The following is an 18,138-nucleotide window of genomic DNA, read 5'->3' as shown; positions in this document are numbered from 1 at the left end:
CCCAGACCCCTGCAATAACAGGAGGGGCCAATGGAGCTCTCCCTACTTTCTTAAATACCATCAATAAAGTTTGCTGCAGCCCCCCAAAATTAAAAATAAAAAATAGATAAGGTCTGACTTGAGCACAAAATCCCCAACCTTTCTCTCTTCATCTCCTTTCCTTTCACCCCATTCTGTTGTTGTTGTTGTTGATGATGATGATGATGATGATGATGATGATTGCTTGGTTCAGCAAATGCAAAGTGCCAGGCTCTGTGCCAGGGGCTGGAATTCAGGAGTTGCAGTGCCTTCTCTCAAGCTGCTTTTCCCAAGCCCAGGAGGAAAAGGAAGCAGGTTGCTAGGGTGAGAGAATGTTCTGCCAGGCAGAGCAGAGCAGAGCCCAGCCTAACACTTTCAACCAACAACATGGGGCCAGTACAGAGCCTAGGAAAAGCAAGATGATTCCAGAACCAAGACATTCACTGGCAAGGGCAGTGGCAAGACTTAGACCAGGGCAAGAACCTGGATGAAGGCATCAGGACTGCTGCCCATATCCATCAATCATGTCCTATTGATTCCACCTCCTACCCATCCTTGGCTACTGCCATAGCCAGATACTCTTCTCTCACTAAGGCTTTACCTATTTCTGTACCATCAGTATATCAGCCCATCGGGGTCCCATTTGATGACACTGCTTAGCTGTTTATATGTTTTTCAATTAGCCACCTGATGGGAGCCAGCCCAGATTCTGGGGATTAAAGCCATGGACATCAGAGACTTGTTATGGCTAGTCATACAAGACAAAATGAATGAACTGCATCAAATCATATCCCTGAAGGTGAGATGATTAAGGCTGTAGATCAGCTGAATGTCTGCCTAGTGTGCAGTGTGAATCCTGAGTTCTAGCCCAATCACTGGGGATGTAGGTACTTGCCTGTAGTCCCAGCACTCAGGAGGTGGGAGCAGAAAAACCAGAGGTTCAGGACCATCCCTTGCTTCATCAAGGCCAGCCTGGGCTACATGAGACACTGTAAATAAATTGATTAGATAGATAGATAGATAGATAGATAGATAGATAGATAGATAGATAGATAGATAGATAGATAGATTTCTGATACAGACAATGATCAGGTCCCCAGTCACCCCACACTACCTTCCAAGGCAGTGCTACCTCCCTCTAATGATCTCCACTGGTAGACCCCTCCCCCTCCATCTCCTGGTGCTCCTCCCTGAGCAGGATTCACAAACCTTTGCTTGACCCCCTTTCATATGGATAAGTTGTGAGCCTTCTCACATAAAGCGTCCTGCTTTCTAATACACCAAGCATACAAACAAGCCAGCGTTCTCAAGGAACAGAACCAGCAGAGTGAACTAACATATCTATATATCAGTAAGGGGGTCACTAACGATTTAAGGATTCCCCACCTACAATAATCCAACCAAGAAAAATCCCTCACAGGTTTGCCTGGCTGCTTGGGTTTTAGTTACTTCCAAAAGTAGTCAAGTTGACAACTGAGATTAACCATCACGGTGCCTTTCAAAAATTTAGGCTTGTGAGAATCCAAATATTTGACTTTCCCATCAACAGTCTCAAAAGGGGAGTGGGGAGCCTATTTTGAAACTTTAAAAAAAAAATCAAAAGATAAATGCAAACATTTCCCTTTTCTTTTCCAATGGAAAGAAAAATTCCTATCCTCTTAATTCCAGAAAAAAGGAAAAATCAGAAACATGTTGAAGCCAATTACCTATCTCTCTGAGCTTCACTCCCCAAATCTATAAAATCAGTCAGGTTGTGGTGTAGATTGTAGACAGTGTATGAAAATTGCTCAATTAGTACACTGGCTAATCTTGTGTTAACAAAAAATTATTTAATTATGGAAAAAAAATCAAGAAGAAATCAATCAAAAAAAGAAAATGATATGATATGTTAGAAGGATTCTAAAGTGCCTCTAACCTAACAAAGACATAAATGGGGGTGGGGTCTCTGTGTCATAAGTGAGCCAAGCCACGTTTAAGGAACTCCATCCCCATGGAGAAGGGCCACGTTGAGCATCTAACTGATTATACTGTGAGCTACTGATAGGAAGTTGGTTCATAAACCAGAGTCAACAGGAAGGGGAGGGAGCCACAAAGTTAGGTTCTTCTAGTGCTTTGAAAGCAGCTCTGATAAGGGTAGGCTGTGGGTGAAGAGGAGGTCTCCATGTAGAGAAGACATTCTTTTCAGAGGAAGATAGATCAGAAAGGATGTCCAAGGAGGCACTGGATGGAGGGGCTCTTAGACCAGTCACATCACCACCCCAGCCCTCATGGCTACTGTCAGTGACAGCTATTAGCATCCAGTCACAATGGCTTTGGGGCATAGAAACAGGAGCATCAGGGCCCACTGCACCTGGCCTTGGCAGTCTCCTGCTACTCTCCCCTCTCCCCTTTGCTTCACTTCCATGTTGTGTTGGTCGTTTTCTGTTCTGCTGTGACAGATTCCGCAACAGATACAGCTAACTGGAGTAAATGTCTGTTTGAGCTTGCGGTTTCAGTCCCTCGTGGCAGGGCAGGCACAGGTGCGCTCAAAGCCCTGGACCATGTGGCCAAGCCACGCATCTCAGTATATGAGGAAGCAGAAAGAGCTAGACCAAAACTAGAGCCATCACCACATCTCACGGTGTAGCCAGGAACCTTCATGGCCTGACCCTGGATGGAACCTGACCATATCCAGTTGTATTAACCAAAATACAAAATACAAAATAATAATATTAATAATAATACAAAATAATAATAATAAATAATTTATACACATTAAATATAAACTAAAATAACTATAAAAGGTATAAATCAAAATTAATCATCATGTCGTATTTGAAATAACTATGTTTCACATAAGCAGATGTTTCAAAGCTGAACGTTGATGTAATTGTGGTTTCTATGGATTTTGCCTTTTAAAACACTTTACCCCACCAACACAAAGAAACTATGAGGCATTAGCCCACTCTAGGTCAATTTGGCCAAAATGAAAATGTTCTAACACTCTTAATAGACATAATTAGTGTGGTGATCTATATCTTTCACGTGGATTATTTCATTTTCAAAGGCCCCAGAAAGATGACCCCACATACACAGCTCTCAGCCTCACTCTTGACTGGCCTAGGCAGGGGAAAGGTTTCAGGGGAGTTGCCCCTTGGAGATATACCTGGGCTCTGTGCCTCCCACTGAGCCTGGGAACACATTTATATGGGACTGCTTTATGCCCAGACACCAAAATGGATAGACACTCCTAGGAGCTGAGTCTACAACTGAACTCAGTTCTGCTTCAGAGGACACACCTCTTGGAAAGTCTTATTAAAGTTAAGAAGCAGAAGATCTTTGAGGAGACTTCTCAAAGTCTAGGAGAAAGCACATCACAGGGAGCCTTCTCTTGTTCTGCTGAGCTAAGCAGAGGTGCCCACGGCAGAGGGCCTGGCTTCGTGATTCTGCCCCTCATGCGATCTGGTTTTGGTTTCTGCCGGGATGAATGGCTAGCTGACCATCTGAGATCTGCTATAGGGTTATTTTGTTGATTTGTTGCTAGTGTCTCTGTCTTGCTTCATCCCTTCCCTGTTATCATTTCTGAGAAGAGGAGGAGAGCTAGTCTGTACAACAACCTCACTTTGACTTAGTAGTGACTGGAAACCAACCTGGGGTATGCACCTCACCTTTACAGGATTGAAAAAAAAAAGAAGAGATGTAATAATATTATAAGAATTAGATGAATAGGAATGGACTATTAAATCTAATCTTTAAAAAAAGCATTTTATAGCCATAATCTTACATTGATAAAGATCTTTATATTTTGATACAAAATTACGGTTATATTTTGTTACATTGATACAGAATTTTGTCTATTGATACAGATTTAAGATTTTATTGATATAAATCTTTGTATATTGATACAAAATTTAAGATTAATTTTGTTACAACATAATATAGGTATGTTTCAATTCTTAAATAAGCATTGTGCCTATGAAACTCATTTAAACATACAAGGTTTTGTTCCAGTCCTTTTAATAGCTGCTATTACAAACTGTTTAGGATAATTAAGCAATGCAAGTTAGTAGTCAGATAGTCAAACTCATGGTCATAGTAGATATTAATTTAGTTAATTACAATAATATGTTTCAAAGTTATTCAAATAGTAAAGAGCTAAAATAAACAATGTTTAACAATTCAGAGATGCTATATAGAAATAGATGGTCTTCAAAAAATATCAGAGATATGCAGAATATAGCATTTAAAAATCATTTCATTATTAAAAGATCTTGTGGCAGGAGACAGATTTGCTCCTGACAGTGTCCCCATTCCACTTCAAAGAAGACGAAGACCATCAATCGTCTCCATACGGAGTTGCTTCATTTGTGCCAAGCCAGCCAGCCACTGGTGGGGGCGCAGACAGAATACTGTCCAAAAGAACAAACAGGTGCAGGATAGTTAATTGCTAAGCTCTGACAAGACAGTATAAACTAGTCTTTCATAATTTCTGCTTAAGTTAAGGTCTGTCAGATAGTCTGGGCCAGTAGGCTAAAGATAGATGTTCCAGTGTTGTAAGTAATACTGGGGACTGTCTAGGCAGAAAGGTATCTCTGTCATTTCTATGATTTCTGTAGATTTATGCTTCCTGCATACTCAAATTATATTTATTCCTTCTCAGATTTCTTTGGTTGTTGTTGTTGTTTAAAGATTTACTTATTTCTTATATGTAAGTACACTGTAGCTGTCTTCAGACACTCCAGAAGAGGGCATCAGATCTCATTAAAGATGGTTGTGAGCCACCATGTGGTTGCTGGGATTTGAACTCAGGACCTTCAGAAGAGCAGTCAGTACTCTTAACCGCTGAGCCATCTCTCCAGCCCCCTTCTCAGATTTCTGATGGTGTTGAAGGCTAAATAGTTATAGCCTCACAATTAAATTTAAGTTGTTTAGGATTTAAGATAATCTAGGTCTAAGAAAGATGTTTTTAGGATGGTAATACAAGTTAAGATATAAAATAATTTAGATACAAAATTTTAACTCACCAAGATAGAATATATGATAAAATTGCCAAATATAATGAACTGGGCATTATAAATATATACCATACCTTAAAATTTTCACGGTTATTATAATTGTCTTCAATTTATATCTGAGAGAAAAGGAGCCTTTTATTGTACTAAAAAGGGGAATTGTTGAGGTTTGGTCTGTTGCTATATATTGTAATGCTAAGTGTGGGCCCCCAAAGCCTGGTTGCTCAGAAATGAAACAGTCTGCACGTAGACCCAAGTGAGGATATATAACCTTGCCCCCCTAGCTATTTCTAGTTAGCAAATAAAGAGGCCTACAGCCTATATCTGCGCAAACTGAGATAGGTGAGGCTTGATGTTCCTGGACTTGAGATGGAGGAGACCACGAGGAGAGAGAGAAAAAGGTAGAGAGAGGAGAAAGATGTCATGGGTTAGGAGTCAAGAATGCATGGTTGTGAGGGTTGGACAATTGGAATTAAGAGCAGTCCAGATGAAACATGATAGTAGTAACTTGGGGTTATCGATAGGAAATAGATTTAAGCTTCATAGAGAGTAGATATCTGCCCAGCATTGATTCTAATAAAGGCTCATTATAAATATAAAGGTCACGTGTGTCTTTTATCTGGGAACTAAATGGTCAAAGGCAGGGTTGAAGCCCTGGACTGAGATTAAATATTTTCTACAACTGAGGTCTGCAGTCCTTGTTGTCTGGTAGGTGAGCGGTGCTAAGTCATTTCTGGGATTATATTGGCTGATCTCGTAAACTCTGCCCTCAGATTCTGCTTGTCCTTGGTCTTTCATCCATGAGCTCCCTGGCTCCATGTGTGCCTCTCTTCTCATGTGGTTCTTCCTTCCCAAGCATTTTCTTTCTCTGTTTTTCTCTAGCTCTCCACCCCTCAGAGTCTCATCTCAACCCCTCTCATTCCTGCTGCCCAGCTACTGCTTAGGGTCTTGACCAGAGCTCAAATTTAGTCACACCCAATCCCCGTTCTCCCTAAGGGTCTGTAAGCCCATTGGGACCAAGAAAAGTCTTGCTGACTGAGCCCTGCAAGATAAGGCCCCAGATGGGACAGGAAAGAATGTAGCCAGGGGAATTATGGCTACAGGAGCTACGACGTGGGCAGGAGTGGAACACACACACACACACACACACACACACAAAACACATACACACCTAATTCTTTACCCCCTCTGAGAAACCAGAAGTCCCACCATTCTTGCCAGCCTGTGAGTACAGGATGCCACCTCAGAGTGGCCACAGGATACAAGGCCCCTAACTCGGTGTGGCTCTGAGGGAAACTAGAGATCAAAGCTTTCTTAGGTCCTAATGCCTAGTATTTCTATTGGATCTCCAAACCTGCCTCACCTGACAGAAATAGGACATTCTTTCTGTTTTCTGTTCTGTTCTTTGCCTTAAGCCTATGGTCTGCCTTTATTTCTGCCCCACTAAGCCTGGATACTCTTGCTTAAATATCTACCGTTTCTGGGTGTACTTGAAGGGTAGGACTCCAAATACCCTCTAAGCATGCCAGCCCATCCTTCTCTACCTCTCCCTGTCTTGTCCCAATCTAGAAGTGAGCTTGTGGCAAAACAAAGGGAGTACCCACAAGAATCTGTGGACAAGCATGGGACAAGAAAGCAGGGGACCCAGGAGCTGCTCAGTTCTGCAGCTGGACTTTGTCCAGAGTCCTCCACGAGGGGCCTCTGTTTCTTTCCCTAGAAATAAAAACCTATCCTCTCTCAGCCCTAGTTGCTGAAATGCCACTCTTCTGTGCAAAGGTTCATCCTGAACAAGGATCTCTGGTAAGGTTCGATGGTCTCCAAGCACTGCCCTTCCGGCCCAGAGAACAGCCAGATCTGTTTGGAAGCTGGAATGACCCAACAGTGACTCAGAAACCACGAACTGATGAACTCTTGCAAATTGTGCGTGCAGCTCTTCTCGGCTGCTAAACCACAGAATGGGCAATGATTGCTCTCAAGGAAGGATCCCTCTACTACAAAGAACATTCTGCCCTGCACATCTGAAACCTAAGGGTCACCGTTCACAGAACAGTCTTTAGGGCCTGAGGATGTATCCAGTGCCAAATGAACTCCTTCCAGAAATGTCCTCTGTGGAAATGCCCTTCAGGGCATTCATAATGGCAGCAGTAATGACATCCATTTACTAAGTGTCCTTTGTGAGCCAGACCTCAGGCTAAGAGCTTTCCTTGTATGACACAGTTCACCCTATCTGGAGATTCAGCAACCAAAGATCCAACCAACTGCAGATCAAATATCCTGGGTATAGGGGATGAGAGAGTGCATCTATATACTAAATATGTAGGAACTGTTTCTTTGTCATTGTGTCCCCAAATAATTCATTGCTACATGTTTCATTTTGTCTTAAGTCAGAATCTCATGTAGCTCAGGCTGGCCCAGAAATCACTGTGAAGGCTGATCCTTCTGCCTCTGGCTCCAGAGTGCTGGGATCACAAGTGTGTACTATGGTGCCCAGCAACTGTTAGCAACTATTTGCATAACATTTACATTGTATCCAGTGCCTTGCATAGGAGCTGGGGAGGTGGAGCAGTGGGTAAGAATGTTTGCTATTCAATCATAAGAACCTGGATTCAGATTTCCAGTACAGAGTCACAGGCCTGTAACCTAGCATTGGTGGGGTAGAGTCAGGTGAACCCTGGGAGCTCACTGGCAAGGTAGCCTTGTCAAAAGAACAAGCTACCAGTTAGTTGCGTGAGAGACACAGTCTCAAGACAGTGAGATAAAGTGTGTCAGAAGAGACCCCAACACTTTCCACAAACACCTACCACTCATAACACATTCATGCAACACACCACACACACACACACCTATCATGAATAATTGAATGATTTCAAGTATAAAAGAAAATGTGCTTAGGCTAACATGTAAATACTATACTATTTTTTTCTATTCATTTCTTTTCTTTTTCTTCATTTTTGATCATTATACACACACACACACAATAAAACTGTATAGAAAGGTAGGCGTCTGTGGATTTGGAGATCCTGGGTGGGACAAGTCCTGAAATAAGTTCTCCAGGATACTTCAAGATATCTGGAATTATCTGATGCCCACATCATGCCACGTTGGACACTATCATTATAAGAACTTTAAGGATGAAGACCAGAGAGGTGCAGAAACCCGGCTAAGTCACTCAGCCAGTGAGTTAGAGGAGACACACCTCTAACTCAAGCAGGCCTAGGGGACAGTGCTCAAGTGTTGTGCAGAAGCTCAGGTCCTCCTTTGCCAGTTCCTGTCCATCCCCCCAAAGAAGCCATCCCTGATGTCCCTGTCCCCTCCTCTGTCAACACACTGTGCCCTTTTCATAACATTCCATGAACATTCCTCTTACTGAACTGAAGGCATTTCTTCTCCACTCCCTCCCCGGACGGTGAGTTGTTATGATTAGTTATAGAGGAAATAGCTCACTCTAAACAAACTCACAAGAGACCGATGCATGAACCCTAACTGCAACTTATTAATTTACACCGAGAAACGAAAGCCCCCGGCAGCTGGGAATTCTGAGGCTGGCTGGTCAGCACAATCTCTTTCAGGAAGGACAGACTTTTGGGAAAGAAAATCAATATCAGGAGGTTCTTTATTCAGTACAAAGTCAGTGAAGGAAGTTGATAGATTGACACGTAGGTAAAGTCTGACACGCCTCCAAAGCCTCCTGCCTGCCAAGGACCAAAATATCTAAGTCAGAGTGTCCTGGGTGTCATCTCTGGACAGCTCTGGATTTTTCTGGATCCTAGGGAGCACCAACCCTTTGGATGTCTTTGTTGTGATTCCAGCTGGATTTCTCAAGTGCTTGTTTGTTTGGGTTCATTTCTGCAGTTTAACAAAACTAATGGCAAATTCCAATTGCAACCTACAAAAGAAGAGGAGGAGATGGAGGAGGATGGAGAACTGCCCTCCATATTAGTCCTGCTGCTTTGTCAGGAGCCTGTGCATCCACACTATCATTCGAGCCCCACATTTCCGAATGGTGGAGGCTTGAAGATGGACAACAAGGTGCCAGAAGCCAAACTGTCCACGACTGAACCGTGGGTCTGCAGTGTGTATGCCCAGGACACATCGCCTAAGTTGCGAGTCATGGAAGCACCCACCCCAGTGTGAATCAAGAGAATTCAATGACGGAGTACACGTGGGGTGCTTGGAGCTGTGTCTGACATCTGGGAAGCAATCGCAATCGATACTTGTTAGCGATGATGAATAATTCATTTCATAGATGAGAAAGCTGAAGCCTGGAGAGATAGTCAACGGAGATCACGCAGCCAATGAGGGGTGACGGTATAATTCCCTATCGCATAGCTGCTTCCTTCAGCTACCGAAGCCTTTCCTCAGACAAGCTCCTGCTTTTCTGTATTAACACATACCTATTGCACACCCTGATGAGTGTGACTTTTCATGCATGTACACAACACGCGGGGGTCATTTCCTATCCACTTTCTCCACCCTCCACCCCCGACCCCTGCAGCAGCTGCACCAGTCTCTTCGAGCCGCTTGTCTAGTTTTCAGAATGACTTTCTTTTCCCATCTATGAGAGAGCATCCTGTCCTTGTTCTTTCCTGTGCCTGCCTTGTCTCATTTGGCATGGTGGCCTCCAGCCCCATCCTTTCACTGCAATGACAGCACTGTGTCTTTAAGATTTGTAGCTCTGGAGTCAGTTTCTTAATCCCGAGTTTTATACGAAACTGAAAGAAAGCACTCTTTTTTTATTTTATTTTATTTTTTTTTTAGTGAAAATACCCACCCACCTAGCAGAATGGGTAAAAATCCAAAGGAATGAAACAACAGGGTAAGGCGAGGCTGCAGCAACCAGAGGGGTGTGTAGGAGCAGTTGCTTGGTTAGTGTCTGGCAGGTTCCAGTGGCGTTAAATAAACACCGACTGAATCATCCGGGTTCAACCAGAGAACAAGAACCACTCTGTGTGTGCATGTGTGTGTGTATATATGTACAAGTGTGTGTGTTTGTATGTACAAGTATGCATGTGTATATAAGTATGTATACAAGCATGTGTGCATATGTGTGTGTGGGCATGTGTGTGCATGCAAGTATGTATGTATATACAAATGTGTGTGCACAAAAGTGTATATGAGTGTTTGTGTTTGCGTGTGTAAATGAGTGTGTTCCTGTGTGTGCACTTGTGTACGAGTGTGTGTGCATGCATGTATGAGTGTGCATATGTGTACAACCTTGTGTGCATGCTAGTCTGTGTATGAGTGTGTGTGTGTCTGTGTGTGTGTGTTCTCCAGAGAACTTGAACTGATAATATGAATCTATCTCTACATAAAGGAGGTTTATTAGAATGAGTTTATTAGAAAGGAGGTTTATTATTATAGGCTGTGATCCAGCTAGCCCAACAATGGTTGTCTACCCGCCGAAGGTCCAAGAATCCAGTAGTTGTTCAGTCCACAGGTAGGTCTAGACGTCTCAGCTGGTCTTTGGTGTATATTGCAGCGAAGATGGAGGCTCCAATGCCAATGACGGAATGAACTTCCCATGAGAGCAAGGACCAGCAGGCAGACAACACATGTGTCTTTGTCCCTTGTCCTTTATATAAGCTACTATGAGAGGGTGTGGCCCGAATGTAAGGTGGGTCTTCAGACCTCATGTGATCCAAAAAACTAAAAATTCCTTACAGATATACCTAGTGGCTTGAGGTTTTCAGTTAATTCCAGAGGTAGTCAAGTTGACAACCAAGAATAGACACTGTGTGTGTGTGTGTGTGTGTGTGTGTGTGTCTGTGTGTCTGTGTGTCTGTGTGTCTGTGTGTGGGTGTGTGTCTGTATGTGTGTCTGTGTGTGTGTCCGGCACGTTATGGAGATGTGGTCTTAATTATGAACAATGACTAAGCCATCTGACATGAATTACCCCTTACTGGAGCTTCCTCAAGTCAGACACCCATGATTAGACATAAAGTAAGGGAGGTATACAGAACAAGCTAGACCTCATAAGCATGAGATGGAACTCCAAGAAGATGGGCCGAAGCCTTAAATCCCAGTCAATTCTTGCTGCGTTGCATGTGCTGTACCTTCCTGAAGCCAAGGGCCTTCAGTGGAAGTCACCTCAGACACTCCTGACTCCAGAGAAGAAGGCAAGCAGAGGGCAGCCAGCTGTGGACACACGCCAGTCAGGCCTGCCAGGGTCAGGCCCAGAGGGTTTCAGTTGCAAAATGATGGCTGCTTCCTTTCCACTCTCCACGCCCTCCAGAACCTTCCTGGAGACCCGCCCTCACCAGAGATACACAGGAAAGGAAATTCTACCTCTCCAAGTCTCCGCATTATGAACCTCCCTCTCCTGCCCTTTGGCCAAACAATTCCACTTAAGATCCACCTGAAAGAAATGTGTCCACCGTGTGAGAGCAGGAGGGTTTTCACAATAGTTCTATTCAGAAGAGGCCCAAGCCTATAGACCACCAATGAGAATATAGATAAGCAAACTGTCTTTATTCACACAGTGGATATCACTCTACAAACACAAAGACCTTCGGAAGTTCAAGGTCAGCCTCGGCTACAAAATGCATAGGAGACCAGTCTGGGATACAGAAGACTCTGAAGAAAGAGAAGGGGAGGGGGAGGGGGAGGGGAGGGGAGGAGAGAAAGGGAGGGGGAGTGGAGGGAAGGAAGGGGATGGGAGAGAAAGAAAACAAGAAAAGAGACAAACAATGTCTGCACCATTCCATTTGTGTAAAGGTCAAGAAGGGCAAAGCTAATTGAGAGGGACAGAAGAAGGACCAATTCTTACCTCTGAGGGAAGAGTGGGTTTGTTGTCTTTAGTCAGAAAGCCTTCGGTAATTGTTTACTTTCTCCCTGTTGTAGGTAAATACATGACAGAACTAACGTAGGGAAACAGCAATTTATTTTGGCTCACAGTTCGAGAACCCTCCACCGTGACAGCAGGAGCTCACAGAGTAGGTTTCCCTCCCGTTTGGGAGGAACAGGAAGCAGAGAGTAGCCCAGAACTAGGCTTGGGTTACCACTTCAGAGATTCAACCCCCCCCCCCCACTTCCTGTTTCCTCCAGTCAGGACTGGCCATTTCAGCTTCCACAGCTGCCTCCCAAAGCAGCCCTGACAACAGGCGAGCACCAGTCCTTGAGTTGCAGGTAACTGCTGTCTTAGTTTGGGTCATTTTTACTGTCACAAAACACCATGACCAAAGCACCTTGGGGAGAAAAGGGTTTATCTGCTTACACTTCCATATCACTGAAGGAAGTCAGGATCTCACACAGGGCAGCATCCTGGAGGAAGGAGCTGATGCAGAAGCCATGGAGGGTGCTGCTTACTAGCTTGCTCTTCTTGTTTTGCTCAGTCTGCTTTTTTAAGGACCCCAAAACCACCAACCCAGTGATGGTACCACCATCTCCCATATCTATCACTAGTTTAAAAATGTCTCAAAGCCTAAAGATTGCTGACAGCCTAATCTTCTAGAGGCATTTTCTCAATTAAGATTCCTTCCTTGATGATGATGTTAGCTTGTGTTGACATAAACCAAACCAGGATACCTGCACATATGTGAAAGTTCACTGGACTGTGTTAGATCTATGAGGCCTTGTAAAAAGACAGAAGGCAGAACAAGAGACAGGGTTCTGACCTTCAACAGACAGGACTGTTTATTAATGCACGCAGTGATGGGCAGCCTCTCTTCCCCAGGAAACTGAAGGATCTGCCAGGGAGAAAGGTTGCTTTCCCTGTATAGGGAACGGACAAAGGGCTTAGGAATGAGGAAACAGTCATAGTCCACGTATCTCTCCTGCAGTCTCTCCTTCCTGAAATGCTTTGCCCAAGGCTGTCCCAATAGACATTCTTTTCTAGAATAACCCAGGAAGTTCATCTGTAGTCTTGCAGAAATCCTGTTTTATGTCCAGACATTTTATCAGACAGTGCCTCAGTGGTTAGTACTCTGAACTTTATATATGACTTAGGAGCTGAAGAGTTAGCTTCACAGGAACACATGCTGTTCTTGCAGAGCCCTCTGCCCTCTACAGGCACCTGCACTCACATGCACGCCCCCACACACATACTCAAAAAGAAAACGTTTTTTTTTTTTTTTAGATTTGTCCTTATTTTATGTGCATGGGTGTTTTGTCTACATGTATCTCTGTGTGTTATGTATGCAGTCCCTATGGAATCCAGATGTATGGGTTGGAACAGTTAAGTCCCAAGTGCTAGGAATTGAACTTTTAACTGCTGAACTATCTCTCCAGTTCTCGTGTGTGTGTGTGTGTGTGTGTGTGTGTGTGTGTGTGTGTGTGTGTGTAATAATGATGTATACACAGAAGTGCCTGGTGGGAAAGGCCCTTATCAGCTGAGCCATCTCCCCAACCCCCACTCCCCTTCTTTTAAGAGTGTCTCTCATTAGGCTAGACTAGCTGCTCAGTTAGTTCTAGGAATCCACCATCTCTGCCTCCCCTCTGCTGGGATTACAAACACAAACCACCACACCTTGCTTTCTTTTCTTTTCTTTTCTTTTCTTTTCCTTTTTCTTCTTTCTTTCTTTTTCTCTCATGTGGTTTCTGGGGATGGAACTTGGGTCCTTGTGTTTGCAAGGTCATCCCTTGACCAACTAATCCCTTGGGGGAGAAAAAGAAATTCTTGTACAAAAAAGGTACTCGTCACATAGAATTTCATCAAACAAGATGTTCCTTCTGAGTAACGCATACAGTGTATTAATCTCTGAAACGGCTTTTGGTTATAACATGCCAAGCAGATTAATGGTTTCCTGCTCTTGTGGACCATCCCCCTGGGAGCTGCCAGGAACTGAAGCTTCTTTGTTCTCCTCACACTTTCCTCCCTGCTCAGCCCCCCTCTCCTGCTGCAGACAACTGAACTCAGATGGTACCCAGAACCACTGCTCCGGAGAGTCTCCCTCTGCAGGAAGGAAGGAGCTTCTCCAGGAAGAACTGGGGATAATCAGGCAAGACCTACACTCAGATGGCCCAGTGTTTCAAAATATGTAGCCTTTTTCCCTTCCTTCCTTCCTTCCTTCCTTCCTTCCTTCCTTCCTTCCTTCCTTCCTTCCTTCCTTTCTTCCTTCCTTCCTTTCCTTTCCTTCCTTTCTTCCTCCTTTCTTCCTTCCTTCCTTCCTTCCTTCCTTCCTTTCCTTTATTGGTCTCCTGTAGCTCTGTCTGAACTCACTCTGTAGCTGAGGCTGACCTTAGCTTGATCCTCCTTCCTCTACTACCTCAGTGCTGGACTTGCTGACTTCTGGGGATTGAACCTAGGACTTTGGTTTATGCTCGATAAGCACTCCACCAACCAAGTCACATTTCATTCTGTTTTCAGTATAAATGGTGACAGTAAGGCAGCTTATTGGTTAAAAGTACATGCTGGACATGCCTGATGGCAAGAGTGATGTCTGTCATCACACACATACACACACAAATGTAATTAAATTTATAAAAACTGTTTAGTATTGTTGCTGTGTATGTGTTTGTGTGGTGTATTACGAAGAAAAATAATCCTGAATGCTTATGCGGAGGATGGCATCAGTGCAAGCTCAAGGCTTTCTCTTCCTCTTCTTTGCTGTGCCTCAATCTCCACCCTTCCGAGATTCATGTTACTGTTTCCTGTTTCCTCTCTGGAAGGTGGTTCTCTGCCTCTCTGTCTCTCTGTCTCTCTGTCTCTCTGTCTCTCTATCTCTGTCTCTCTGTCTCTCTCTCTCTCTCTCTTTTACAAATCTCTCTGCAATTTGCAAGGCAAAGCATGTCCACATCCCCCCTCATCACCCCACCTACCTGAAGAACTCAGGCAGAATCTGGTCTAGCCAGATTTCTTTCAGCTGAGCTTTGGAGCGCTGCATGGACAGACATTTTCCCTGGGACACACGAAACATCATTTGTGCACAGCTGAAAGGTATCTTACCCTAGAAGAAGTGACACTTACGAGGTGAGTTGTTTAGTTAAGTGATGAGGACGTTCACTCAGGTACAGAGCCTGAGCAGGCCAGAGGGGCAGCGTCAAAGTCTACTGCTGACACTCCAAGTTCCAGCCAAGCCGGTTAAGCCCTAGCACACTAAATCTCACAGCTCCCAGTGACACCTAACAACGACCTCTCTTTCACCTCCCAAAGTCAGACAGCAGCTCAATCAGAGGACTTATCCCGAGGAAGAAAAGCAATAAACTTCCTGAAGGCCCCACCCTGTTCACTGGGCTTCCTCCTACTGGAACAGCCAGAGCTCTACAGAGTGCAGTTTAGGCAGTCCTGATTTATCACCCTCTGACTTTAGAATCTGGACTTACTATAGTGTCTCATAGGCTCAGGCTTTAAGAGTAAAAGGGTCTTGAACCAAATCTAGAAGTTTTAGATGAAGCTGGCTCCCAACAAAGAGGTCCAAAGCAAATGAGTTTAGGAGAATGTGGACAAATAGCTCCAATAAGATGGCTGTCACACTGACTCACACAGACTAGCAGGCACTCTCTGTGGCCCAGACTAGTTCACCATAGACCTTTCTGTACTTTAGCTACATATTTGTGTTTGGGGTTGTTTGATTCCTGTAAACAAACCCAATATGGGCAGGGTCATTTAGCCATTTGCTAAAAGAACTGTTGAACGATTGCTACATGCCAAGGACCACTTCAAATGCTGTGGGCTCAACAGAGGCATCAGACGGACATCATGGGGCACACTTTTCATTCCAGCACTTGGTAGACAGAGGCAGGAGGATCTATGTGAGTGCAAGGCCAGTCAGAGTTCCATAGAGAGATCCTATCTTTAAAAAAAATTTTTTTTTGGATTATTCGTAGCAGCATCTTTCTATATAACAACCCTGGCTGTCCTGGAACTTGCTCTAGGCTGGCCTCGAACTCAAAGATAGTCCTGCCGATGCTTCATGAGTCCTGGGATTTAAGGCATGTGCCGCCACCACCCAACTATTAAAAGATTATGTTTAAAAAAGAAAAGCCATATTCCTGCTTATACTCAATTAGAATAAACCAGACAATAAATAATAAACCTAAAGAATAAACAACTTTAAAAAGCAGATCAGGAAGTCACAAGTGTTGTGTAGTTATTTTTCTTATCACTGTGATAAAGTCCCTGATGAAGCAACTTAAGGGAGGAAGGATTTATATTCAGGTCTTGAAAGAAAGAAACAAAGAAAGAAAATAATTAAGCAAATCGATGTTTTAAATGCATGAATACTCTTTTTCTTTGTTTCATGTCCAGGCGAGATGCCGGGGCTTAATATTGGGAGTAGGGTGAACACTGCACTTGACCTTCACTGTCCCAGACTCTTCTCTCTCTCCACTGTAGCAGCCATGTTGTTTGTGGTTCAATCACGTTGGAAAGGCTACCCTGAATGAGTCCAGCTGATTCATGCTAGTAACATAGTCCTTTCCAAGAGACAGGTTCACGAGCCCTGACAAAAGCAATCACGCTATACATTCTCCAACGGCCAGTCCTGGTGGCCTTTGACTCAGTTATCCCAGACATCAGAAGGAAAGTCTTCATTATGATGGAAGTCTATATTATGATTGGAATATCAAATGTCCTCCAGGATTATGTGTTGAAGGGTTGATCTGCAGCTGGTGATGCTACTTTTGTAAGGGGTGGGACTGCACCAGAGGAAGGAGGTCTCTGGTATAGAGTATCCATGGGAGCTCTATCTTGCCCTGCCTGCTTCCTCTCAGCTCTCTATCTATTACAAGATGAGTAGCCCTGCTCCACTACCCTCTATCACAATGTTCTATCTTACCAAGGCCCAGAAAGCAATAGAGTCAGCTTTGAGACTGTAACATCCGGGAAACATAAAACAAAATAAACTGGTCCTCATCTGTTTTCTAAGGTATTTTTTGTCATAGTTGCAAAAATCCTGACTAACTCAGCTCATTTGTCAATGTGAAAGCAAATAACGTAGTCTTGACTGTCCTAGAAGTCAACTTATAATCAAGACAGATACAAGCTAGTTTAGGTTGAAGCCATGCTCTAGACACAACTTGAATTTTGACGGTATCATTAAGCCACTGAACTGACCAAATCCTCATGTCTCTGGAGCCATGACCAGCTACTTATCAGAAAAAAAAGGACACAGCAGAAAGGACTATAGGTCTTGAAGTGCTATAGAAGTGGGGTTTAGGCGCCAACACCCCAACAGTTTACGTGTAGTAAGGCTCCCTCTGCAACATGGAAGGTCCCCATTCTTACATGGATAACTCAAGCAAGAATTTCTTCTGTTTTTAATTTTAAATGCTAAATTATTAAAGAGATAATACATGCACTAGAGCTTTTTTAAGTACAAAAGGTTATACAGTAAAACATAAGTCCAGGGCAGGGGTCATAGCTTGGGGATAGAACACGTGGACAATATTTGGAAAGCCCTAGGTTTGATCTCCCACATCCCTCTTAACAGAGAGAGAGAGAGAGAGAGAGAGAGACAGAGACAGAGACAAAGACAAAGAGACAGAGACAGAGAGAAACAGAGAGAGGGAGAGAGAGAGAGAGGGAGGGAGGGGGAGAGGGAGAGGGAGAGGGAGAGGGAATGGGAAAGAAAGATTTAGAGAGACTCTCAGCTATGAGGGCAATATCAAGAGCATCCAATGCTGGTGCAAGGTGATGCTGAAGGACTGAGATTCCCCATGATTATTGTTGCTCATATAACATCCCCAAACCCACCTGATGAGCTAGAATTCCAGTAGTCAGTCAGTTGTGCAAACCTAGTATAAGGACCAGCCCCTGCCCTACCCGCACAGCCTTCCAGCCCAATTTATAATGCTGGCCAGCTTTTGTTACTGTTCCCTCGGAGACTTACAGAGACAGTCTCTGCACATACACAGTGTGTGTATAATTGTATCAATTTTTCACACAGGTGGTAACATACTGTTAAATTGTTGTCTTTCATTTTCTTAACAGTATCTTTAACCTTTTTTTTAGTGTGTCTGTGTCTCTGTGTGTATATGCATGCTCCTGTGTCACTTCACATGAGGGATACCTTTGCACATGTGTGTGCATATACACAGGTACCAGGGAACATCAGATGTTGTTTCTCAGGAAAGATCCACCTTGTTTTTTGATATGGAGTCTCTCATTGGTCTGGAGTTCACTAAGCAGGCTATGCTGGCCTGCCAAAGAGTCCAAGATAGCCACTTAGCTCTGAGATAAGAAGTGAGTTCC

This window comes from Apodemus sylvaticus, chromosome 5, assembly GCF_947179515.1.
Source record: "Apodemus sylvaticus chromosome 5, mApoSyl1.1, whole genome shotgun sequence".
Lineage (NCBI taxonomy): Eukaryota > Metazoa > Chordata > Mammalia > Rodentia > Muridae > Apodemus > Apodemus sylvaticus.
The sequence above is the reverse complement of the archived record's forward strand: the minus strand, read 5'-3'. Positions refer to the sequence as shown.